Raw genomic sequence first — 26,199 nt, forward strand, 5'->3', positions numbered from 1 at the left:
ACCTTAAGGAGGGTAATGAGCAAGGGTGACTCTGAGATTCCTCACTGAAGAAAGTGTATGCACTCAGATTTCTTTTACAGCTCAAAACTGTACTGAGACAAGGGGACAACAGGAGCCAAGTAGGGCATAGCTCAAGAATTTGGGGAGAATGTCAGAAAATATTGCTCATTTAGTAGAAATGTATGACATTCATCATGTATAGAATGTTTCCAGGAAGCAACTCACTTGGTGATGACTTCTGAACATTGCTAGTGAAACTATAGCTTTTTTTCTCTGTCTTTCTCAGATATTTCAAAGATACTAATTTCAGATGAAGTTAATACAAGATGTGTGGTAGTCCTGAAGCTTCTAATTGGTCCTGTCTATCAGGAAATGTGTTTAGGAGTGACCCCGACTGACACAAGGTGAAAGGTGTTTTTTTGTGACTGATTAGGGCAAATCATAAAGGAAAATTAGAGAAGGAAAATCGCCTAATGATTACAGTACTTTCTAAACGAGAGAGAATCTGTACTGTAGATCTAAGCAGCAGGAACATTATAAAAGGTTAGGCATAATTCGTTAGGTTTTGCCATACTAGAAAAAATACATGAAAAGATTATTTAATTTTCTCTGATCTGTTTCTTCTATCACTAAACAATCTTCTGGTGATTAGTTCCATTTTCAGGGACCCTGATTCTAGAAAGGGGGTGTCGTGGTTGAAATAATTTCAATACATCATAATTAAGAAAATTAGTGTCAGATTGGGCTCTCAGACTCTTGTGAATTGGGATAGCTTGAGTCAGTCCCACAGAAGATGATTCCTACCTCTAAGTGAACTCATCCCATTAAGGCATAAATTTATCTTATTATCACCAGCTTATTAGTTTCCTATAATTGCTGTATCAAATTACCACAATTCATTGGCTAAAAGTAATACAAATTTATTAATTTACAGCTCTGGAATTCAGGAGTTGGAAATTAGTCTCAAGATGTCAACAGGACTGTGTTCCTTCTGGAAGCTCTAGGGAAGAATCCATTTCCTAGACGTTTTCTAGTTTCTAGAGACTTTCCTGCCCCATGGCCCACATCACTCCAATTTCCACTTCCATTGTCACATTTCCTTCTCTGACTTTGAACTTCTTCTCTCCCTCTTATAAGGACCTTTGTCATTTGGGCCAATCTGGATAATCCAGGATAATGTCCTCATCTCAAGATACTTAAGGTAATCACATCTGCAATTGTCCTTTTGCCATGTAAGATAACATATTCACAGAACCAGGAATTAGGATGTAAACATTTTTTGGGGAGCTGGGGGTTATTATCCTACCTGCCTACAACTGATAATATTACATTTTCCCAATAGATTATGGGCCAGTATAATATTCCTAACTAAATTACAAATATACTGTCTGAGGTCCTGCTCTCTGAGACTGGGCTGGACCTGAGCAGGTCAAGGTGGGTCATAGGAAAACCATTGCTTACAGTGAAATGGGAACCATAAATACAAATAGGATTGTGCCCAAAGAGGGTAAGCAGAATGGTGACATGTCTAGATATTTGTCACACAATGAGAACTTGAAAGAAGTTGGCTCCCAGCATTTGGATCCTTTCAAGCAGAGGCTGGACTATGACTTGATAGGGATGTTAAAAGGAGATTCAGATTTTGACAGGACTCAATGACCTTTGTTATTCTTCTAATCCTGAACATCTATTAGTTTATTAAATGAATCGGATGGGGAAGTTCCATTTTCTTCAGGAACCACTGTCCCCTAGAAATCTTTACCTGATGTATGTTTGTAGTGATGAGTCAAATAAAGCTCCAAAATTTACCAACAAGAAGCAAAAGTCCCAGAGAACAAGATGGACTTCACTCCCACAGCTTCCATTAAAGTTAATGAGAAGTTAATCACGTCAGTAGAAGTGACATAGTAGAATCTTGAGAAACTTGGGGAACAGAAGGGCTCCAAATGGCATTGGCTGAACACTAATTCAAATAACTCAACTTGATATGGAGTGAGGAGGATAAAGGACAGTGAGAGATTGTGTTAATGCTTTGCAGAACACTTCAATTCTAGCTGCAGCAACATCGCCTCTTAGCTTGAAGTGTTTGTCCAAATGAACCACTTCATTAAAAAAGAGTGGTTTGAGCTACTTAATAGCTTCACTATCAAGTCATCAAGGCCCTGAAAAAGTGGCCTTGCCATAAAATTGTTTCCATCCTGTCTGCAGAAATGCCCGGCCTCTGACCTCAATCTCCAGCTCCTTTTTGGATACTTTTAACTCTTCACTAGGTTTTTCACTTTGGAATTATTTTTCATCGTGCTGTTCTTTGAATCCTGTCTGCTTGTGCATAAATGAAGGGGTGGGAAAAATGTGTGAGCAGGCAATTGTGGGGGCAGAGAGGCAGGAATCTCAGCTCTTGGCAAAATTGTAGAGTCCTGGAATGCCAAAGCTGCTTGAGTTTTTGGAGATTAACCCCAATCTCTTATTTTATAGTTGAGGCAAATGGGGTCCAGAGAAGGAGAGGGAACTTCCCAAGGTCTCACCAGGGCTAGCGAAAGGCAGAGCAGGGAGCAGGTCTCATTTCCTTCAGCTGTCAGTTTGGTGTGTTCTTTCTACTGACGATCACATTCTGTAGTCTGGTCATGGCCTATGGCTTCCCAGTCTCTTTTGGTCTTGTCGAGTGCTTCCTGGCACCACCCATCATTGTGAACTTAAGAAGGCCCATTCAAACTTTGTCACCCACCCATCCTTACCCCCTCTAATTGACTTCTCTCTTCCTGCTTGGTTTAAAAAGTGAATGTACTAGTACTTTGCATTACTTTTCTTAGTGGAAACGGAAACCCTCCGCAACTTTCCTTCTAGGCACTTGTTCACACCCTTCCCTCCAAGTAGACTGTCCTCTTGATCTGGAAAGCATCCCTCATCCTCCCTGCTAGAAAGTATTCTCATTCCCTCTGAACCTTCATAGCTTTGCTTGTGCTCCTCTCTAAGGTTCTTACTGTTTTCTAAATTGTATTTGTTATTCGTGCAAATGTCCTAAGGCCCATGGTGATGCATTTCCTGAGGACGAGGCCCAAATCTGATTCACCTTTGTATCCCTTGTAACAAGGCCTAGCACATGGAGAAAACAATGATCAGAGTAACAGCAGATATTAGCGAGGCACTTATGCCAGAAACTGTTTCAACCATTTTATATTCATTCAACTCCTTTAATCTCACAACAATCAGTTGAGGTCATTTTTTAAATCTCCATTTCACAGATGAGGAAACTGAGGCATAGAAGTTTAGGTGTATTGTTCAAGGTTACCCAGTAGTAAGTAATGATGCCAGAATCTGAACCAGGGAATCTGGCTCTAGAGTCCAATCCTCAGTCGCTACACAGAATAGCTTACAGATGGTGGTTGAAATATCCATACATCTATATCTATGTCTATGTCTACATCTGTGTCTGTCTGTCTATCTATCTATCTATCTATCTATCTATCCAACTATCCAACTGTCTGTCTATCTACATCTATACCTACATATATACCTATAATGATAAAGGTGTTAATGAGTAGTGTTTACTGAGATGACCACTCATCCCAATTAAGTGAAGCTTGCATTTTTATTATGAACCAAAGCAGTGAGTATTGTGGGTTGTTGAAGCACCAGGGCAGGTTGAGAGAGAATAGTCTAGGAGAGTCATTCTCTGCAAATCATCTCAACTAAGATATGTCCTGGATTTCCTGGGGAGTGAAAGTGAGAACAGTACCTTATTTTTAAATAGCTTTGAATGATCCTGGTTTTCCTATTTACCTTGGGAAAATCAAGAACATACACTAAAAGGTGCAGGTACTGGGGGCTATAACCAGGCTGTGTTTTCACGTGAATAAATATTAACATTATCTGGTTTTCCTGTTGCCCCATAGAGATAGGTACCAGTAGCTTTAATAATTAATCAAATTAGAACCTAAAAATCATTCCCCTTTAGGAAGTTTGTTCCTGTTAGCTATCAATTAACACTGATGACTTCAGCCCCCTTCTCAGCGTGTTTCGAAAAATGGGAAATGGAAAATCGCAGCAGTGTGTTAATGGAGCCATAACACACATTGCCTAATGGAGCGTGAAGGCCTTATTTACTCTGAACACTGTAATTATTTAAGAGCTTTTAAAACTCAATGTCAAACCTTGGCTCTCCTCTACCTCTTTCTCACAACTAGAACGATGCACTTAAGGTTTTATCTCAACTCCGTGGAGGTAAATTGAAAATAAATAGCTAATTATGTGTTTCCATTTGGCAAATTCTTTCATTGCTATGAAAAACTTTTGACAGACTGGGCCCTGTCATTGTGAGATGCTTCACAGCATCACTCAGAGATGCCATTTACCGAGGCACTTCAACTCTCAGGACCTTGTCTGGGGTGTCCTGCATCATTTACTCGTGAATCCTCACCACCGCCCTATGAGTAATGGATAAGGTGAGTGGGACCCAGCTGTGTCTGAGGACACATACAAGTCAGAAACCAGAACTTTTGCCTTTTGAGTCAGCAGAGCATAATGTCTACAGTCTTTGAGTCACTTTGTGTTGAAGTCTTGGCTCTACTACTTTCTGACTGTGTGACCTCAGGCAAGTTACTGAACCTCTCTGTGACTTGTTTTCTCATATAAAAAATGGGGGTAATGATAATCGTGGACTTCACGTCACAGGGTTGTGGCTTGAACTAAATGATCTGCCCATGGGGCTTTCGGAACAGTGCCTTGCATGTGCTAAGAGCTCAGCAAATGTTAGCTATTGTTATTGCTTAACTCTTTGCACCACATTATGTGGCCTCTGAAAAATGTCCACAAACACTCACTGTGTACCTGGAAGAGATCAGGGGCCAAATGCTGGTGGAGTAGAAAGATCAGTGGTCTGGGAATGGGAACATTTGTCATCTGGCTTGTCTCTGCAGTTACCTCACTGCCTGATGCCTGTCAGTAAATCTATTCTCCCTCTGGGCTTTAGATGCCACAGCTGTAAAATGGGGTTGCCTGGCCTTTGTGCCTGCTGTGAAGATTAAAGTCTACATCAATGAGAGAGGGATTCCGAATCTTCTGGTACCTGGTACCATGGTGTAAAGGAGTCTGAGTGCAGGATGCTTTTCTGCCTACTCTGGGAGGTATAAGGCCAAGTAAGACTTGTCCCTGTCCTCGAAGGTCTTGCCACCTGATGGAGTATCCAGACCTACATAGAGTAACTAAATAAAAGCCCCAAGGAGCCAAGGAAGCAGTAGGGTCATCTGATATCAACAGGAGAGGCTTCCTGAAGAAAGTCATGTGGGATTAGGCCTCGAAAGATGAAAAAGATCTAGACTTGTAGACAGTAAGGAAAAGGCACGGCAGGGAAGGTGACAGCATCAATAAAGGCAAAGAGTTGGTGATGAGCAAGATGTGCACATTTGAGGGTGTGTTGTAGGGTGTGGTTCAAACCCAGGGACTATCTAGAAGGGACATAGTCTCCCAGTGCAAAAGATTTGACTATGGTTTGAATCTCAGCTTTATCTTAATAACTGTGAAATTCACAGACAAGTCATTTGACTTTCTCATATTCATTTTCCACATCTGTAAAATGGGAATCATAGCCATACCTAACTCACGGCTGTAAGGATTGCTGAATTAACGTATGTGAAACACTGAGAACAGTTCCTGGCCCATAATAGGTGGTCAACAGATACCACCTGGTGTTGTTCATCATCAGGAGACAAGGAGTAAAGATAGATTGAGATCAATTTCTGTAGGATTTAGTCTATTCAAATTGGAAGTGTGAACTTTACCCTGTAAGTGAGAGGGAGCCACAGAGAAATCATGAGGAGGCCAATGAGATGTTCTTTGCTCAGAGGCATGGAAGCCGGCCTCAAAAGTGGCCTGGAAGATCACCAGGTATGGGGGCTTATGGGCTGGGCAAACCTTGCTTGTAGATGGAGTTATCTGCATAGTAACATCTCCAGTTACGTGGTACTTTCACATTGTGAGATGGAGAAGAAAGGCATTATTTCCATTTCAAATATGGGGAATGAAGACTTAGAGAATCCAAATAATTTGCCTAAATTTATATAGTCCATTAATGGCAAAGATGCGCTTAGAAACCAAGTATTCAGACGTCTGGTCCATTGCTCTATGCTATAGATGAATCCATGATGTGGGATAATCTGGGGGAGCAGGGATGGCCCTAATATCAGAGAGGGGCTCCTGTACCCCTTGTTAATGCCTAAAATGCGCTACTCCCAGGCATTTGATCTTTGTTAAAATGAAAATTGCAGTGTGTGTGTGTGTGTGACCCTCATTTTAGCCTTACAGACCCCAATGTCACTGTGAGGTCAGAGGGCAGAATACTTGTGGGAGGACAGAGCCTGAGTACTCTGGCACTCTACAGGGTATGAAGTGGCCAAGAGGCAGGGCAGACTTGGAGAGAAAGCCTACTGTGTCCGATTTGCTCAGCGTCTCCTGCACTTTGTGGGCTTCAACTGATATGACATCTCTCACCTTTGTGTTGTCATCAGGACAATGGACTTCTGTTCAGGACCTCTGGGTGAATGCTCCTTCTGTCTTCCTCTACCAGAGGACACTGGCAGACCATATCCTGGTGGGTTTTAAAGGTCTGGCATGGCCAGTGCCCACTGCCCAAGGGAAGGGCTCAGGTCTGAGGAAGAATCTGACACTGAACACTCCCTAAAGACAGGTCCCTCTGCTGGCCTGTCATCTTCCACCCACAAAAGATGCTCAGGGAGTAGGGGGTCACAACAGTGCTCTGGGGGTCCTGATAATCACAGACTCACATACTGTCATGTACCTGGCCAAGGGGATATAGGCAATGAGACTGATTGTTATCTTGACTTTGGGCCCCTTGAAGCCTGTTGGAATGATGAAATTCCACCAGGCGATGTTTCTGTCTTGTAAACAAGTGCTCAAGAATATATCACCGAGACAAGGAGGTTTACACAATACCTTCTCGACAAGGCCCTCCGGAGCTCTTCAGAATGTGCGCATGAATTCACAGGGCTTCATTCAGCTGCAGAGAGAGGAATGTGATAAGTTTTTGGAAAGTGTTTTATTTTGCCGTGAATTGTATAATTCTTGTCATTTTTTTCAGCTGAAACTAAGAGCTGAGTGTTAGAATTTGAGGCTCTGTGTCAGTGTCCAGTGTCAACTCTGAGATTTACTTGTAAAGACCTGAATTTGTTGCCCTTTCTGCACAGTCTGGGTTATATCTCGTTCCCTCAAGCACAGCCTATGGTTCTCATTGCTTCCAAGGTGGAGTCCCGATATCCAGCCCCTTCACTAACTGGCCTCAATCTTTCTCCTATTGTATCTCCCATTGATTTCCTCAGTATGCCTTAAGCTTCATGTACGCTCACTCAGTCTCATTTCCCCAACTACCAGACTCTGTACACTCTTTGCCTTTCTCACATGCTCCTCTGCCTGGAAAGCCCTTTGCCGACACTGGCTACCTCCTCATCAAAAGCCACATCCTCTTTGAAGCTGTCTCAGATCACTTCCCCAATGAAAATGATGCCTTTAGTGTTCCCAAAGCCCATTGCTTGCACTTAGGTTATTGGTTTCTTTTTATTCATTTATTTATTCAGCCATTCTGTATCTATTTTCTCAAAAGCTACTGTATTTATGGCCCTTTGATGGACCTTGTGCAGGGCTATGGAAATGAGTATTAAGAGAGAGGGAGGCAAAATGTCAAGAGAGAAGAGTGTAGTGACATGACCGCTAATTGAGTACAGGTCATATTTTTCCTGAGCAGACCGCAGGTTTGTGGGAGGCAGAGTGGTATAAAGAAAAACACTTGGTCATTGTAGTTAAAAAAAAGCCTGGGTACCATTCATAATAACTGGCTATAAATTGAACTTCAGGTTCCTCTTCTGTAAATGGGGATAACAATATCTCCTTGGGGGTATGTTGTAAGATTGAATTGAACAATAAATATAATGTGCTTAGCTCATGACATGAACTAAACTAACAAACCTTCATGCCCAATTTTGCTAAACAGTAAATGTTTGAGCAATCAGAATTTATCCTACAGAAAAAATGTCAGATGTTGTGTGTATACCTAAAATCAAGATGATAAAAATCCACCCACAATAAGAACAAACAAAGGAAGAAAAGTACCATGTAGAAGATGAATTTTAGGAGCATATCTGGATCATTACTAATTACTACCATCTAAAATATGTCAGCCCATCAGCATTTACTTGCCTATCATGTGCCTAAGCTGGGCACAAATAAAACACAAATAAATAAAAATGACATAGTGTGGAAGGAAGAATTATTGACCTAGGAAAGCCAGTTCTAGGGAGAAAAGAGAATTGGATTTCTAAGGTGAAGGATACAGGGTGTTTATGGTTGGAAGAAAACGATTCAAGAAAAGAGTAAATAAACCTTCAAGATTGAAAATATAACACAACTTAAGCCAGACAGAGAAAAAGACAAAACAACTGCTTGGCATCATTTGTATGTGGAGTTTAAAAAAAAAACTCAAACTCACAGAAACAGAAGGTAGAAAAGTGGTTATCAGGGATTGAGGGTGGGGGAAATAGGGAGATGTTGGTAAAGGTACAGACTTTCAGCTATAAGATGAATAAAGTTGAGGATCTAGTGTATAACATGGTGACTATAGTTGGTAACGCTGTATTGTATAATTAAAACTTGCTAAGAGAGTAGAACTTAAATGTTCTCACCAATAAATAAATAAATAAATAAATAAATGTGTGAGGTGATGGGCGTGTTAATTAACTTGATGGTGGGAATCCTTTCGCTGTGTATATTTATATCAAATCACCACGAGGTACACTTTAAATATCTCACAATTTTATTTGTCAATTCTACCTCAAAAAAGCCTAAAAAAAAGACTCTTCCCCTTAGTTCCTTTGATCTTCAACATTTCCAGGATGATACTCAAGGGCGAAAAGCCCAACACAAAGTGATAAGTACCTTCTTTAACCCGATAAGTTGTGGAAGTGACATTGTAGCTTATTTCTGCTCTAGAGCTTATTACATCCAAACGTAAATTCCTGTTTCCCCTCTCCTGTTGGACTGTGAGGTCCTTTGGAGCAGAGGCCAGGATTTCATTTATGTCTGTTCTCCTAGGCCTTGGCTTGAGCCAGCAACTATATGTAACTTGAAAGGAAGGAAAGAAGGAGGAGAGAACACAGAGAAAATTGAGGGAGGGATTAAAGGGAAAATGGAGAGAAATAGGAGGATTGCCCCTCTATTCTTTTCACCAGATCGTGACAACTTCATCTGAAGTTAATTTAATTAAATTGTTAAATTTGAACAGAATTTGCAGACACTTGCATAGCAATGATCTCAGCAGTTCTGAGACATCGATGAGTATAGAAGTCCCTTGAGCCCAGGAATCTGCACTTTAAACAAGCTCTCCAGGTGCTCCTGGAGCAGGCAGTCCCTGAACCACACTTTGAGAAACACTGCATGACCTCGTTGGCTCATCCTACCATTCATTCACTCAGTGAGTATTTAGCAAGGCCTATTACGTGTCTGGTGCAGCGTTGGGATCTCGGGATACAGAGACGAGCAAGCGGGATGCAATCTCCTCTCTTGTGGAGCTCATGACTGAGTGGGGAATCCACGCAATGCATTCTGAGATAAACAGAACAGGCAAGAGCCCATTTTACCCGTGAGGAAACTGAGACCGAGAGAAGCACTCTTCTTACTCCAGAGACTTCCTGAAAAAACAAACAAACAAAACAAAACAACAACCATAAATATGTAAACATAAAGTATTCTTCAAGAACCTGCTTTCTTTGCTTTCATTCCAGACATTTTCCTTTGAAAAAGGGGGTGGACAAGGCAGAAGGCTTTCCGCTGTTGCTCACAAAAGTGCTGTGACCGTGTTTTCATCATGTTGCCTGCCCCTTGGGTGGAGAGATCCAAAGGGTGAGGCTGTTAGCAATCTTCCCCTTACTGATTACTCAGTGCTTACAGCACGGAGTTGAGGCCATGAGGTGGCTCTCCCACCTACTAGCTGTGTGACCTCGAACAGGTCGCATGCCTCCACGATATGGTCTTCTCATCTGTAAAACGGTGATGAAAATAGTACCTGCCTAATCAGGTTAAATCAGTGAATTCATGTGGAATGTTAAACACAGCTTCTGATATAATAAGTCTTAGCACTTTTTGTTGTTGCTGCTGTTATTATGGCAGTCTTGAAGCCCTGTCAAATACTAAGAGTTCCCTGTGGAAGTCTCACCGTGTCTGTGAAGCCTCTCCCAGGAACCCATTCTTTTCTTCCATTCAACAGACCTGCACCACCATGTGCTTTGTATCTAGCCTGGTGCCTGGTGCTGCAGAGGACATTACCTTTAGGAGGCTCACAATCTGATGGTAGAAGCAGGCACCTACACAACAGACTATTCTCCATAGCAGAATAAAGCCAGTGCTGAGAAAAGGCATCAACACAGTGCTGTGGGTGGATTGGAAGATGTGGGTGGGCCAGAGAGGGCTTCACAGTGGTGGGGGCATTTGAACTGGGGCTAGATGGCAGAACTGGAGGACAAAGACAGAAAAGGAAGCAAAGACATTCCACACTAGGGACTTAGGACTTGGTTCTCCAGGACAGAGACCATGGGAGGTTTTTAAGAAGGGCCCAAGAAGATTACAACTGTACTTTCAGACAATAATGCTGGTAACATTGAGGGATAGAGTGGAATCGGTTTCAGTTTTCTGTACTATTCTATCCTTATTGCATAAGCGTCATAAAGGCAGGGAGATGGGAAAGAACACAGCATCTTTGGGAAATGACTGACAGTCTACTGCACTGTCAAAGTTTAGGCTGTGTGAACAGAGGTGATAGGAGATAAGGCTGGAGAGCTAGACTGGGACCCGTAGACCACCAGGCTGGAGATGGACTTCCTTCCGAAAGCAGGGGGAGCTGTTGGCAGTGTGTGAGGGTCCGTGTCCCACAACTCCACTCTGGTGGATGTGTATGTTCAACATACGTGTAGACATTTGAACAAGTTGATCGGTAGGCTGAGATTTTTAGAAAATCTATTTCAGAACCACGAGGCTGTGGCCAGAGCACAGAAGGTTTCAAATCCAATATTGAAAAGTTTGTACCTTACTCTGCAGAATGAAAGATAAGTTTCATAAGAAGGAGAGTAACAGGTACCATAGTGGCTGCTGTTGGTGCCCTACCCAGATGCCTTTGCTACCCATGCATGCGCCCCAGCTGCTGTGTGTTGGCTCTAACACTCACAGCTGTGCCACTTCTCTGAAGAGTGGGAGATGTCCTAGGACAGAACTCAGGCAATGACTAGTTGACCTGAGTCCAAAGGGCCAGTTCCTTTGCCTCATGGGGGACTAACTCTGCGGGTGATTTGTACTGCTGTGGGATTGGATCCCACTGAGCTTCTTCCCCCCTTGAATCCTGCTTTTCTCTCTCCCTTTACCCAGAGGGAACTCTCCCCAATAAATCACTGGAAGAAGAAACCCATCCTCAGGCTCAGCTTCTCAGGAACTTGACCTAAGTAAGACGTGTGCTAAGCTGCTACAGGAGATGTCAACTCTAACAGCAGTGCATAGGGCAAATTGAAGACAGAGATTGAAAGCCTCATTTTATTCCAATTCTAGTAGGAGTTTATAACAGTGATTTATCCATCAGCATTTGCTACCCCAAACAGTTATGTTACCATGTCCATTTTTGTCTCTCCCACTCATCTTGCCATTTATTTTATCATAGGTAGCGCCTTTTACAATGCCTGCAAAGAGCTAAGAAATGGAAATTCCTAGCTATCCTTGGGCAATACTTCTGGGATTTTGAACGTTTCTCTGAGAAATAAGCAAAAATCCCATTTGCCTGTAGGTGGATATCTGAAGGCCACGGCTTCAGGAAGCCATCTTGTACTCGTTGAAAACCTGAATCTAATTATGCACACACAGGCGCACACACAGGCACACCCACAAACACCCAACCTCTGTCAGCCTACCATTCTAGCACAGTGTTCACAAATATTTGTGTTTAATGGCACTTAAGGGGAGCATTTTGATTTATAAACATTGGCTGGTGAGTAATGATTTTGCCAAGAGCACAGCAAGAATTTTGCAATCTTGACTATTCCGAGGCTTTTGATGACATACAATTACTCTGTGCTGCAGAAAGGAGTGGAGGGAAAAGTCTTTAAAGAGCTTGTCACCAGGGCATCGTTTCATCAGGAATGGGTGGGAGCACCAAGTGAGTTCGAAGGAAGTGCAATTTTGCATTTTAACTGTCATGCTTCTTGCTTTTGTCTGAATACTTGAGCCTCCTGAAGGGCTTTCTTTCTGCACCAGGGCACAAAGAGTGATGGTGGGCTCTGCCCTTGTTCCCCTCTGCCAGGTTTAGAAGAGCACTTACTTTGCAGTCAGATGGACCCAGAGATGAATTCCTAATTGTTGTGTGAACTTGAGCAAGTTGCCGGCCTGCTCAAGGGGGCAGACTGTAAACCGGCAAGAGCGGAGGAGGCACTAAAGGTCAGTACACTGGCTTTGTTGGCTGTGTCATTGGGTGGAAGAGTTCCTATCCTAGGGTCTCTGTTTTCGTAGATCTCAAATGAGAATTATAATAGCTCCATAGCAGGGTTGCAGTGAGGAATACTGAGATGACACAGGTAAACTAACATGATGGCCTGCACAGAGAGAGCACTTGCTCAATGTGGGCTCTTCCCCAGGTGCCGGGATCTGAGTCAAGCTCTCCATTTCCGAGTCTCCTGGAGTTGCAGAGGCACTAAGGATAGCCTGGAATGCAGATGAAGGGCCCTGGCTGGGGAAATTGGGAGGCTGCAGTCCCCTCTCTCTGCTGCTCCTGTGCTGTGAATATGTGACAGACATGGCACCTTCTATAAACTTCCTTCATGCTTTCTTTGTCCCTCTGCATTCTCAGTCTTCAATACCTCTGCCTTCTGAACCTTTATTTGTCCCTGAGCACTGGCTGCATTGTTTCAGTTACATTTTCAGATGCATATGTCTTAACTAATTGTATTCATGTCCGTAGCCATCCCCCTACTTCCACTTCACAAAATGGGCCAAGCACAGATGGAATGCTAACTAAATATTGATGGATTGATGGATTTGGGCCAGTTTCTGGGTGATTTAGAACATGAGGCACTTACTTATTTTATTTACATTCATTCAACAATTATTTCTTGTGTACCTGTTGTATACTAGACCCAGTTCTAGGCCTTGGGAAAACAGTGGTGAATACCATAGACAAGGTCTCTGCCCTCATTGAGCTTACGTTTTTGTGAGGAAGAGACAATTATAAATAAGCAACTCTGGAAGAAAGTAGGTAGTGATAAGGGATATAACGAAAACAGTGCAAGGCGATTTGTTAGAGTGGTAGGAGGGAGTTGGTTGGGTGACCAGGAAAGGCTTCTCTGAGGACGTGAAATCCAAGCTGAGCTGTGGGTGCTCAGTGAGAACCGGTCAAGAAGAGCAGTTCAGGCCGACAGAGCGCCTAGGGTTAAGGTCCTTGGACAAGTGCTCATGCAAAACTCCTAGCTCGTCAAGGTAGAGGACCAGAAAGAACGCGAATGTAGGGGAAAGCCTTGTGGGGCAGTGGTTGGGGACCTGGTGTCTAGGTACTTAAATGATGAAGTGACCTATTCTTAATGCACTGCCATTCTATTTGTTTGTTTGCTTTGTTTCTTACACCAGATTTTATTACATTCTGAAATACAAGCTACATTTTTACAAAGTAGAAATTCCTTATGTGAGTGGAAAAACAATTTTATTTCTATATAAGCTGAATATGCTGATTTTTTTATGAATGTTTATTTTATAGAAATAGTCACAATTTTGTTAAAGTTAACTCATTTATTGAGAGGGAAGGAAAGATTTGGCAAAAATCCTCATGCATAGATGGTCGTAGTAGAGTATGTAAATATAAAGGTGTAAATTTGAGAGTCAATGATGCACATTAGCAAAAACATTTTATAGGCAGAGTGAGTTTTGGTGTTTATTTAAAAAAAAGCTGAACTCCTTTTTTTTTTAAGATTTTATTTTTTTCCTTTTTCTCCCCAAAGCCCCCCAGCACATAGTTGTATATTCTTCATTGTGGGTCTTTCTAGTTGTGGCATGTGGGACGCTGCCTCAGTGTGGTTTGATGAGCAGTGCCATGTCCGCGCCCAGGATTCGAACCAACGAAACACTGAGCTGCCTGCAGCGGAGCACGCGAACTTAACCACTGGGCCACAGGGCCAGCCCTGAACTCCTTTTAAAAGGCTTTGGTAGATATACACATGCTCATATTCTGTAAGCATATACAGGTTTCACTTTGAAATCCCAACATAATGTTAGAGTCACATTTACAAAACAGATTAAGTTAGTGTTGACTAACTTTTAACAATTTACACCACAGGTTTTATTTAAACTGCTTACATTCAAAGTAATCAATTTACATATAGCTTTTAGGTACATACTATGTAAAGGTAAAGAAGTACTTTTATACGTACATTTATGCATGTCTAACCTAAACCTAGCAAATAGCTGATGCCATTTTCGAAGGTATTTGGCTTACTGAACGTTTTCCACATGCTCATGGTTTGAAAATCAAATATATGGGAGTCAGTCTTTATTGGGGGATACGTTATCACTGTGGAGCACTGCCATTCTAATTCAGTGGCTTAGTGCCTGTGCTTTCCCACAGGCGACAGGCAACACTTTTTTGACATCCTCTCGTCTATACTCAGAAGTAATAGCCCCAAGTTTCCTTTTGTTCTTCCCTACCTTTGGAAAAGGAGTCTCTGAGCCATACCCTTTTCTAGATTTGCTTCCCTCCCTTGCACCTACATTCTTTAGAATTTGCAAGAAGAAAAGCAAATGTCAGTGGGAAGACCACTAAAATTGGTAGTTATCTACTCATTTATGCGTTTATTTATTCTTTATATTCCAGGATTCCATGTGCCTCCCCAAAGGATTTGTGGTTGCCTATGTTAAAAAGCATAGATATAATTCTAAGAACTCAAACAATTTAAACAAGCGTTAAGACAAGCCACGCTATATCAGGGCCTGCCTTTGTGGGATAGTGAGGAGCTGTTGACTATGTCAGGGAAGGTAATTGAGGGTGGAGTTATTAGGCAGCCAGGGCATGAAGGGCATCCTGAAGGGGTTCCATGGCCCACATTTACTCACAGTCTTGAGTCTCATGACGGGGCCTGGCTGCAAGGCCTCTGGGCTTCATCTGAAAAATGAGTGAGTTATTAGGTGAGACTAATTCTCTGGGCTTGTCCAGTGCTAACATTTTGTATTCCAGGTGAGGTTCGTGCCACAGACAAGCCAGGAGGGAGCTGCCAGGTGAGAGAGGACACCTGGAAGGGGTCCGCCCTGCTGCAGGAGATGGTGGGGATTCCCAAAGGGCCTTTGACCTTGTGGGTGGCGTAGTGTGGTAGTCAAGAGCCTGAACCCTGCCAGGTAGACTCCCTGGGTTTGCCTCCTGGGTGGAGTTACTGAGTCTCTCTTTGCCTCAGTGTTCTCATCCAAAAAGGGGAATAATAGTAGCTCTTTGTACAGAGCTGTTGTCAGAATCAATGGCATTCATCCATTGAGAACACTTAGGACAATTCTGGGCACACTGTAAATGCCCAGGAAATGGGAGTAATGCTATTATTGTCGGTGCTATTGTTCAGCCACTGGAACTCCTCAGAGGAGGGGATGTCATTGCTCCCCTGCATCTTCATGCCCAGAGAGAGACTCTGTAAAGGCATCAGGACAATAATATTAGGTCAGATAACTCTGCCTGGACAGCCACTTTACGGATATGACATGTGAGTGAGCAAGGCAATCAGTAATAACTGCTCATGTGTGTGAGCGTTTACTGTGTGCCGTGCACTGTGATAGACATATAATTGTCTTTTCATATAATTCTGTCAACGACCCTGTGGGGCAGGGGACGACCCTGGGGTTCAGAGCAGTGGATTTCTGCTGGAACCCAGGTCGGTTGGACTCCAAAGTCCATGCTCTGGAGACAAGTCAGATACTTGTGGACTTAAAAAGTGTTACCTCTGAGCACCTCCCTGGAGACAGCCAGTCTGGGGACTGCCAGAAAGCCTGCTCCCTCATCTATAAGAGTGTATCTGGGGACAGTGGAGCTCCGTGAAGAGTACATGAGAAAGACAATCTGGAAGGTGTGGGGTCAGTGGGGAGAAAAGAATCAATCTTTCTCTCTTTCTTCCCATACACACCTATGTGCATACACACACACACACACACACACACACACACACTCACATCATATCAGAGGCATATAGCATTTCATTTAGAGTCACTAAACCTGGATTCAAGTATTTGCTCTTACGGTACTGGAGTGTGACCTGGGGCAAGTCATGAGCCTCTTAGTTCTGTCTTCTAGAAAAAGGACAGTCAGGTACTCCCCAGCTTCCTCACAGGGGAGTGTGAAGCCTACAGCCTATAGATAATATATGTGAATAGATATGTAAGCAGTACAAATATATATTTTTTAATCATTAATAACTGCCACTACCAAGATTTTGGATTGCCTCCTTCCCATGAGACTTCCCTCCCTTCCCAGGAAAACATAATTGTCCTCTTACGAATGATTCTGTCTCTTGGGATGCTTGCGTGAAGCAGTGGAAAGACACATTGCCTTAATTTAGCTCCAAAAGCATTTCAGCAGATCAATTTCCAGAGTGTTGTCAAGTGTTGAGTGTGTGGACAATGAATTTTAGTGAAGAGTAATGGCCCACGTCTGTCAATAGAGGCAACAAGTCAGGGTGGTGGGGGTGGGAATGCTGCCAACCCAGGTGATCTGCTCTGCAGCTAACTGAGAAAGGAGGCTTTCCATTAGAAAGAGAGAAGAGCTAGGTGGAAATACTCAGTCCCATGTTTATCTCTTTGGAGAAGAGCAATTACTGTGTTGACCTTACTCTGGCCAGCCATTCAGGTTTGTTGACTGGGCAATTATTTTATCCTTCCCTTAGTTTGCTCTACCTTAATGGGGTGATTAGGCCTGCAGGCGGTCATCAAATACAGTGGGTGCCTGGGAACTGGGCCTCCCTGGAGGGCAGGTGTGGCGGGATGCACGGGTGAGGGTACAGGGCTGAGCATTAAGGCTCTTAGTGCTCGTCTGACTTGGGCGCTCCTTCGTTACCATGTCTATTTCTGAAATGTGTCTCTGGGAAGCGCAGAGTGAGGTGGAGTGAGGAGAGCAGGGTCTGCCCCCTTGGCCACTTGACCTCCCTGAGCCTCAGTCACCTTATCTGCGAAATAGTGATAATGATGACTTCTGTTCCTCAAGGCTGTTGGGAGGATCCAATGCATCAATTTATCCCTTTAGCCTTTCAACATGTGCTAACTAAGCAAAAACTGTATTTCAGACACTGTGCTAGGACTTGGGAATACAGTAGTGAAAATAACAAAGATCCCAGCCTGCAGAGAGCTTACATTCCATGCGTGTAATGTATATTAAGTCAGTGGTGAGGAGTGCCATGGAGGAAAAATATATCATGGGAAGGGGATAGGATTACAATTTGCTTAAGGCCTCTAGGAAAGGTGACATTTGAACAAAGGCCTGAAAGGTCGAGGCATCAATTCAAGTCGATATCTGAGGGAAGAGTGTTCCAAATAGAGGGAACAGCAAGTGAAAAGTGAGATAATATGTGTGAAAATACTTTATGAATAGTAAAGGATTGTCTGAATATGTGTTATTGTTGTAACTCTTAAATCAAGCCAGTCTGACAGCAGGAACTGAGCTCTTCACCAGCGCATATTCCTGCCTCTCGGTGCTGCAGAAACCTCTCTACAATTTCACATCAAGTCTTAGCACCTCAGCAATCCATGGAACTCCTTGGAGAAAGACACAAGAGGGTCTCTCTATGATTTTTATCTTCATATCATTGTTCCTGTTATTAACCACTTCTGAGACCATGTCTAAAAGTACTACAAGCAACTAACGAGTCAATTAAAAAAATTCCAGCTTTGCATTCTGTGAACCACAAAGAAAAAGACAAAAACTAGTTGCTGTGCGTTCTTTTCTTTTTTCCGCTTTTCATTTGGTCATGTTGGAATGGCAAAGTCTGCCTCCCTAATAAAATGTACATTTTCACTGACATTTAGAAATGACTCTGAGAGCTTCAGACAAAAGGTTCTCTGGATATGTGAGAAGTTTTAATTATTCTGCTTGGGAAAATCATTTTTCAGAGATGCTTTTTGGTGTTGGGAGGCCTCAGCTAAGGCAGGTGGGAGAGTTAATGAGCGAAATTGATAATGACAGGTAGGAAAATTGGTTGTCAGTCAAGAAATGCCAGGAATGTCAGCAGGGAGATTTGTATGGGGAGATGGAGGATGGAGTTATTAGGAATGGAAAATAGAGATGGGCTGTGGTAGGGAAAAATACTACAGCTACTGATGTAAGACAGTGCCTGCCAGAGACTGGGGGATGGAGCTCAAAGACACATCATAATTTAGAACTTAAAAGGCGCAGAGGACTTTCTGGTTTCATTATTTCTAGGCTACTTCTTATTTCCCAGCCTTAAATAGATTTAGCACTGGAAAAGAGTGTCAGCCAACATTGCTAAGTCTTGCATTCTCTGCTTAGCCCCAGGACGAGTTGGTTATTCCCAGCTCCTTCTCTCCCAGCTTGACCATGGCTGGTAGCAAAGACAAACCTGTCCTGTGACCACTTGTTGCTGAGCTTGAAAGAACCTCTGGTCCAACAGTTACTTTACACAAGGGAGGATGCTCGATGCTGTAAGAGTGAAAGTGACTTTGCCCAGGTCCCACAGGGATTTGGTGGAAAAGTCAGGACTAGAGCCCAGGTTTGACAGCGTAGTCTGAGAAATGCCCAAGAAACCTATCCCATATTCAATACTTGTGATTTTTTGTTTGTTTGTTTTGCTGAAGAAGATTGCCCTAAGCTAACATCTGTGCCAATCTTCCTCTAGTTTTTAGTATATGGGCCCTCAGCACAGCATAGTTGCTAACAGAACAGTGTAGGTCTGCATCTGGGAACTGAACCCAGGCCGCTGAAGCTGAGGGCACTGAACTTAACCCTGGGCCACTGGGGCTGGCCATGTGATATGTTGAATGGCCAGTTAATCAGTTTTTTACTCAGTAAACCTACAGAAAGATCTTCTCCCTCTGACTAATGTTCAAATGGCAGCTATACCCACACCTAGGACAATTGGATTCTGAAATCTTTGGAGAAGCAGGTGAATCAAAGTTGATGGGATGGGTGAAAGAGACACAGGATAAAGTGGAGTTGGAGGGTTCAATAGGACATTGGGTTCACGTCCTGACTGATCACATCCTGGCTATGGGACTTGGAGTAAGGCATAGACTCATGGACACTTAGGGCCAGGAAGGACTTTATGGACACCTAAGTCAATTTTTCTTTCTTCCATAGTCCCCTTTATCATATCTCTGAGACATCTTCTGGTCCTGTGATGGGACAGGGGGTCATTCCCATTGAGGACAACTCTAATTGTTGAAAAGGTCATTCTTATGCCAACCCAAACTCATGAATTCCTCTTAAATATATTCCTCCAATATTGCTTCTCTGGAATTCAGTTTCCTTATTAGAAAATTGGAGATTGCAATACCAGCCTGCTGTGCCTTTCTGATGGGACAGTAGTGAGATTACATAATAAGACACAATTTAAAAAAAAAGCAGTGGTGATGATGTTGTAAGAAGTGTGCTGAAACCACCACTACTTACTGTGAACTGCGAAGTCCCTTCGAGCTTCAATATCCTGCTTTATGAAATACAAATGGAAATACCTGCCCTTTTTCTCTGTGAGGATCCAAAAAAGAAAATAAAAAAGGGACACATGATGTAGCCAAAGAGGTATTACGTTTGGAGCCAGAAAACTTAGCTTTAGGTCGCTACCATGTAATTACTGTACATTTATACATTTCCCAAATTTAAGGTAGAGGCGGTAATACTTGTTTTTTTATTTTTTTTCTTTTGTAAGGTTGTAAAATCAGTTGAGATAATTGACCTGTGATTTCTGCACTATCACTCTGGGTGCGTGTGTGAGGTGTCAGAGAGCCCATGACCTCCGGCCACAACCTCTAACATGTTGGATTCCTCTGGGCACTCAGTTCCTGCCTACATTGGTGCTCCATGTGATCAAAAGAGGGAGATCTTTGCTGGTGTCTGAATGCCAAGATGAGCATCTCAGTGAAGCCTAGGGGGTAGTTAGGGCTGAAGACTCACTTGACTTTCATAGAACAAAAGGCAGTGCTCCTTCTGGCTGCATTCGCGATGAATTAAAAAGTACAGCATAGTCAAGTCAATTTTCTCTCTGAGCCTCAGCCACCATCTCTTCTGATCAAAATGAAAGCCTTTTATCCAGCACTAGGCCGAGATTCAGACTGCAGCTCTTCTGCACACATTGGAATAAAAATGTTAGGGCTCAAAGCAACCTTGGTCATCCAGTCTACCTCCTTGTGTATGGGAATCTGAGGTCCAAGGGAATTCTTTTCCTAGAATAAGTAGTAGTTAGTTTCATAGCCAGTACTACAACTCAAGGCTGCTAACTCCCAGTATGGTGCTTTTTGATTCACACTATACTGTTGTACCTCAACAAATATTGAGGGCCATTATGTGTTAGACACTGGGTCAGACTTCGTTAAGTTCCACCAATAAACCAGACCTATCCTTGCCTACTAAAGCTTAAGAGTAATTAAGGTGATCAATGTTTAAACAAATACCTCCCATCCAAAAAAGGCTCTGTCCCATACTCCTTTGTATTGCTGTACCCCCCAAAGCCAGCTTTATGCTTTTTGGGCCAAATTTCCAACTCTTCCAGCTTGTGTCAACATCCCTAAATTGAGGGACATTCGTGTATTCATTCATTCACTCATCACTCAATATTTATTAGCTCCTACCCCTACCACAACATTTTAACCAGGTCTGTACATCATCAGTGGTGCTTTAACAAAATACACAAATCTAGGTTCCATCCCCAACAGAAAGTGATTTAACAGGTTCAAGGTAAGGCTAGAGAATCTGCACTGTGAACAGACTTGCCCAGGTAACTGTGACAAGCAGCCTTGTTGAGAACTTATGGCTTATCAGGTATGAAATACTATACCAGACATTAACAAGGCAGAAATACATAAAGCCCACACTCACTTTCAAGGAACTCTCAATCTAGGTGGAGGTGGGGAGTTTGGATGGACAGGTAACAGGCTATGATATTGCAGTCTGAGAAATATTGTGCTAGAAGCAAGCACTAGTACCAGGGAACATAGCATGGGGGCACCTAAGTCATCTTAAGAGAGTTGGGTAAGGCGTCTTGGAGGGGGAGATGCTTGAGCTGAATCTTAAAGGAAGTATATGAGTTATCTGCTGGGATGGCCAGCATGTTATGGTAGTTTAGGGACAGGGAAGAATAGAAAGGCAAGAAGTAGCTTAATGTATTTGGGCAATTGCAAGGATGAGTGGGAAAGAAGGAGGAATGGTGAGAGATGAGGCTGACGGGAGGGTGGGGATTAGTCCTTGAAGACTTTGTCATCTGGGCAATGATGAGGAGCCAGTATTTTAAGCAGAGGAATGACAGATTTGATTGGTCTTGAGAAGGTAACTGTGGCAGCTCTGCGGAGAATGGATTGGGACTCTGGGAAAGACGAAGGGAGACAGGAGGCTGAGGTGGTGATAAGCTCTGCTTGCTCTCCCACACCAGGCTGTTGCGAGATCATGAGAGATGATGGGAGATCACTTGGTAAACAGTATCTCTCTTCAGAAAAGAGACAGGTGCCGTTACTTTCATTACATTCCACGACTGACTTTCAGAGCAGGAGTTGTGATGAAAGAAGAAAATGACTGAAAAGATGATTGGCTGAAAAGTTAGAGAGTAGAGAGGAAGGGAGAGAGGGAGGTGGGAAGAGGGCAGAGAAATATTTGGCATCAAACAGTGTTTAAAATATCCTCTTTGCATCACACTAGCTCTTAATTGGCACCAACCACTGAGGGGATGATTGATCCCAGCGAGGGTCCAGCAAAACAGATAATTTCTTACAAGTGTCTGAAATTCATGAACCCTGCGGGGTTCCCCCACACCAACGCTTTGTGGATGCGGAGGTCTAAGGCTTCCTTGAAGGGATAAGTATCCAGGGGTGGCAGGTTTTTGTTTTTTTCTTTTCAAAATGCAGAATATATTCATATAGTTAATGCCTGTGGTCTTGCTGAGCAGATGAAAAGAGAGCAGAGCAATGAGCTGGGCTACCAAGCTACTTGTTATAAATTAACTCTTAATGTAATGGGCTCATTAAAGAGAGGTTGCATCTGAAGGATGTGTAAAGGAAAGCTAATTTTGGATTAAGGGCTTGATTCATAAAAGATCTGTCCACTGTCCACTCAGGGTTTGGGTCAGAGGAAACTATACTCTATGATAGCCTCTCATTTAGGACAAGGACTGCATGGGTTCTCTCCAGATTTGCTGGACATTCACACAGGGGGAAGGGAGCCTACACTTTTTTGAGAGCCCACTATTTGCTAGGTACTTTGTTTTTGAATTTTTTCCACCAGAAACCCTTATCAGGGTAAATAATATTATTCCTTTTTCTCAGATGTGAAAACTCTAACTAAAAAGAGTAGGCAGTATGTCCAAAGTCTGCCAGCCTGTTAAGGGCTTTGGAGAGTCAGCCGGGACCCAGGGCTACAGAGCTTCTGATTTAAAGCATAGTTTTGGACGCTCAGAATTACTTTTACTGAGCTTGGCATGGTACAGTCAAAGAATCTTATTGATTGGAAGTGGGCTGATATTGTCCACAGCAGTATGCCCTTTATGAGTGTCCACAGGAGAAAATGTTTCAATACTGCGTACGCTGTGCTGCTTCTGAAAGCCAGTGTGTTTATCTCATAGACGTGGATTCTGTATCTGTGGTGATGTTACTCACTTTCTTCTCTGCACCTTGGCACATCAGAAAACTGTGGGACTAATGTGCAGGACCTTGGCATTACCCATGTCAGACTATATAGGACATAGGGGATGCTTTGTGGGCACTAACCTTACTCAAGATTTCCCCTTATTATATTACACTTTCCCTTGCTCCTGCCTTCCTGATGGATTTACTTTAACAACAACAACAAAATTCTCTTCTCCTTCCTACTCTGTTGATCTCTCTGCCTCATTCTTCCCTTGGTCTGTTTAACCTTCAACACACGCACACACACACACGCACACACACACACACATGCACATGCCCACACGCCTGTCTTTCTGCACTGCTTTTTTACACTATGCCCTGGGGCAGGCTGTGTGCATGTGCACGTGTGTGCACAGTTTCCTCATGACTTCCAGGCAGAGCCCTGGAGAAGGCTGACCAACCATTCTCAGGGTAGTTAATGACTTCATGACAAATACTTGTGTGCTGTCAAAAAAGTGAAATAATGCAATAATATATTGGAGTGTTTGTTCTCCATGATGTGAAACGGAGTGGCTGAATTTTTTTCTTTTTGTACGTCATTTGGTGTCAAGTATTTACAGATATTCACAGAAATTCCCTGTTGATCTGATGTGGAAACTGAGAAGCCTTAACCTCACAGTCCATTAGGGAGACGAATATGTATTCAATAAACTGTGATATTGAAGGGTACCAGAGAATGCCACCCCAAAATATGCCTCTTTAGCACATGGACTGTTTTGAGCTCAGGGCAATTGAGAGCCAGCAAATATAGGAAATGCTCTTTAACTCCCCTCAACTGCCTAAAAATAAGAGTACAAATTTCTCCTTTTGTAACAGAAGCTTGCATTTATAAAGGAGATTTCCATTTGTAAAGATGTCATCATAGCTACTCTGAGAGACAGCTCATCACCTGAGAGGCTCTTGCCTGCACGACAAGGCAACTGTTATTTACTAGACCTTTTCTTCCCTCACCTTCCCATAACTTGCCTCCCCTGCCCAGAAGCCCAAAACCCTCTCTTCCTTTGTTAGCCTAAGATGGTATATAAGCTTCAGTTGTCTAGTCACCTCCTTGAGCCACATTTTTCTCGGTGAACTCCTGTGCAAACTTGTAATTAAAACTGTTTTTTGGGGGCTGGCCCCATGGCCGAGTGGTTAAGTTAGCGCGCTCTGCTTCGGCAGCCCAGGGTTTCCCTGGTTCAGATCCTGGGCGCGGACATGGCACCGCTCATCAGGCCATGCTGAGGCAGCATCCCACATGCCACAACTAGAAGGACCCACAATTAAAAATATACAACTATGTACCAGGGGGCTTTGGTGAGAAAAAGGAAAAAAATAAAATCTTTAAAAAAAACACAACTGTTTTTTTTCTTGTTAATCTTTTATCAGTTTGATTTGAGTGCCCCAGCCATTAAACCTAAGAGGGTAAATGGAAAAGGATTTTTCCTCCTCTGTGGAACAAAGTGATGCAATCAAGATAGAATTTTGGTGACACAGGAACACAGCTCTTTCTAATTTACACCACTTTTTCATATCTGCTATTTTATTTGATCCTCTCAATAACACAGTGGTGTGGGTGTGTCAAGAATAAGAATCTCATTTCACAGGTGTGGAAACAGGCACAGAGGCTGGTTAGGTTACATGTCCTTGCCGGTCTCGGTCACGGCAGAGAATTGAACCCGTGCATTTTCTCTCCTTGCAGAGTGTTCACGTTTTGCTGGGTGGGAAGGGAGAAATTCTTTTACATTTGAATTTAGGAAAGCAAGCAAGAGGCTAAAAACTTCGTACAAGAACAACCAAGAAGACAATTCGGCTTAATAATAGATTTGTTTCGAGTATCAGGTGTTCTGCTGTTTTCAAAGTGGAGATCAACTTCTGAGAAAATCTGAGCAAAAAGACCATCCACCTTGGCTTCTGTGAAATAGATTCGATCTTTTGCATCTTGGGTCTCTTCAGAACTTCCTCGCAGAGTAGGCACCATTTACAATTGTTCCTCATTTCTTTTATGGACGACTTGTTCAGTCTTAGTGACACTGTTATTATAAATAGCAAAAGGGCAATTAATACTCTCCACAACTCTTATGAGGTGGAATCCTCCCAGGAACATCCATTTCAGGAACTTTCATTTCAAAGGAAATGCCATCAATAGGAAATACTTATTTAATTTCCAAGCAGGCTAAGAGCTTTCCTATGCAAGTATGAGTGAATTATTATCTTAATCATTTTTTAATAAGGCAGTCGAGGCAGTAAACTGCCAAAGGATTGAAAAAAACAAAAACAAAACCCCACTCCAGATTGAAAAGAGTACATTTCAAGCAGATCTTAACAAATGAGTCCTTGAGTTTTGCTGGCCCCTTGTGCAACAAGCGTATTTCTAAAAAGCCCTGTGACCTCCCACAGCCACCCATCCATCTTGTCATGCAATTGAGAAAAGAGCCATGAACTTGATGTGGCAGAAATTTTGTGAAGTTTGGAGCAAGACTCTGAGACAGATGCTGGTTGTCAGTAAATAATCCTTTAGAAATGAAGATAATCCTACTAATCTCATCAGCCCAGGGAAAAACACGCTTCTCCCCAGGCAATCCATGTTGTCTACATCAAAGTTTCTCTGCCAAAGAACACAACTGGTTTTGACATCGAACTGCTGTGAGAACACAGGTTGTAAAGCTTTACTAAAGCAGCTGGCTGCGTTGGGAGGTTTTATTCACCCCAGCAAGAACAAGAAAAAATCAATTTTGAACTTGTCAGGATGGGCCAGCAAGGATATTTGACTGAACTCCATTATTTGTGAATTTAGAATTTGGGTCGTATTTTACTGACTTTCAGGGAGTGTCAACCGAGGCAGCTTCAGCCTTCCTCTCCAAACTCCATGCTGTCACCCCAGGTAAAGTGACCCTGGCTTGATGAGCAGTTATCTTCTTCTAGTCATTTCATGAAGGAGATGCTGCTTATCATTCACGGCCATGTTTCAGGGAGAACATATATCTATAGTAATGAATGAGGACGATTTCACATAATTGATGGGAGCAGATGCTCACACACTTCCCAGCCCAGTTCCTTTAGGAGGCAACCGACCATTGAAGAAAGAGACATTTGAAGTGTAGAACTGTCCACCACGGGCTATTCATGAAGCTTTTAATGAGCCAAACTTCTCTTTGGAAATAATTTTACTGAATACCTAGGATGGTTTGTCCTTAGAGGACTTCAAACCGATGTTGAATGAACACCTAGGGACACTGGCAGGAGAGCCCAACTGTAAGTTTCCTTCCGCCACAGAAGTCTTATTGTAACATTATCCTGTGATTTCTTGGTCTTGCTCTACTCTTTTGTGTG

This window comes from Equus asinus, chromosome 5, assembly GCF_041296235.1.
Source record: "Equus asinus isolate D_3611 breed Donkey chromosome 5, EquAss-T2T_v2, whole genome shotgun sequence".
NCBI lineage: Eukaryota > Metazoa > Chordata > Mammalia > Perissodactyla > Equidae > Equus > Equus asinus.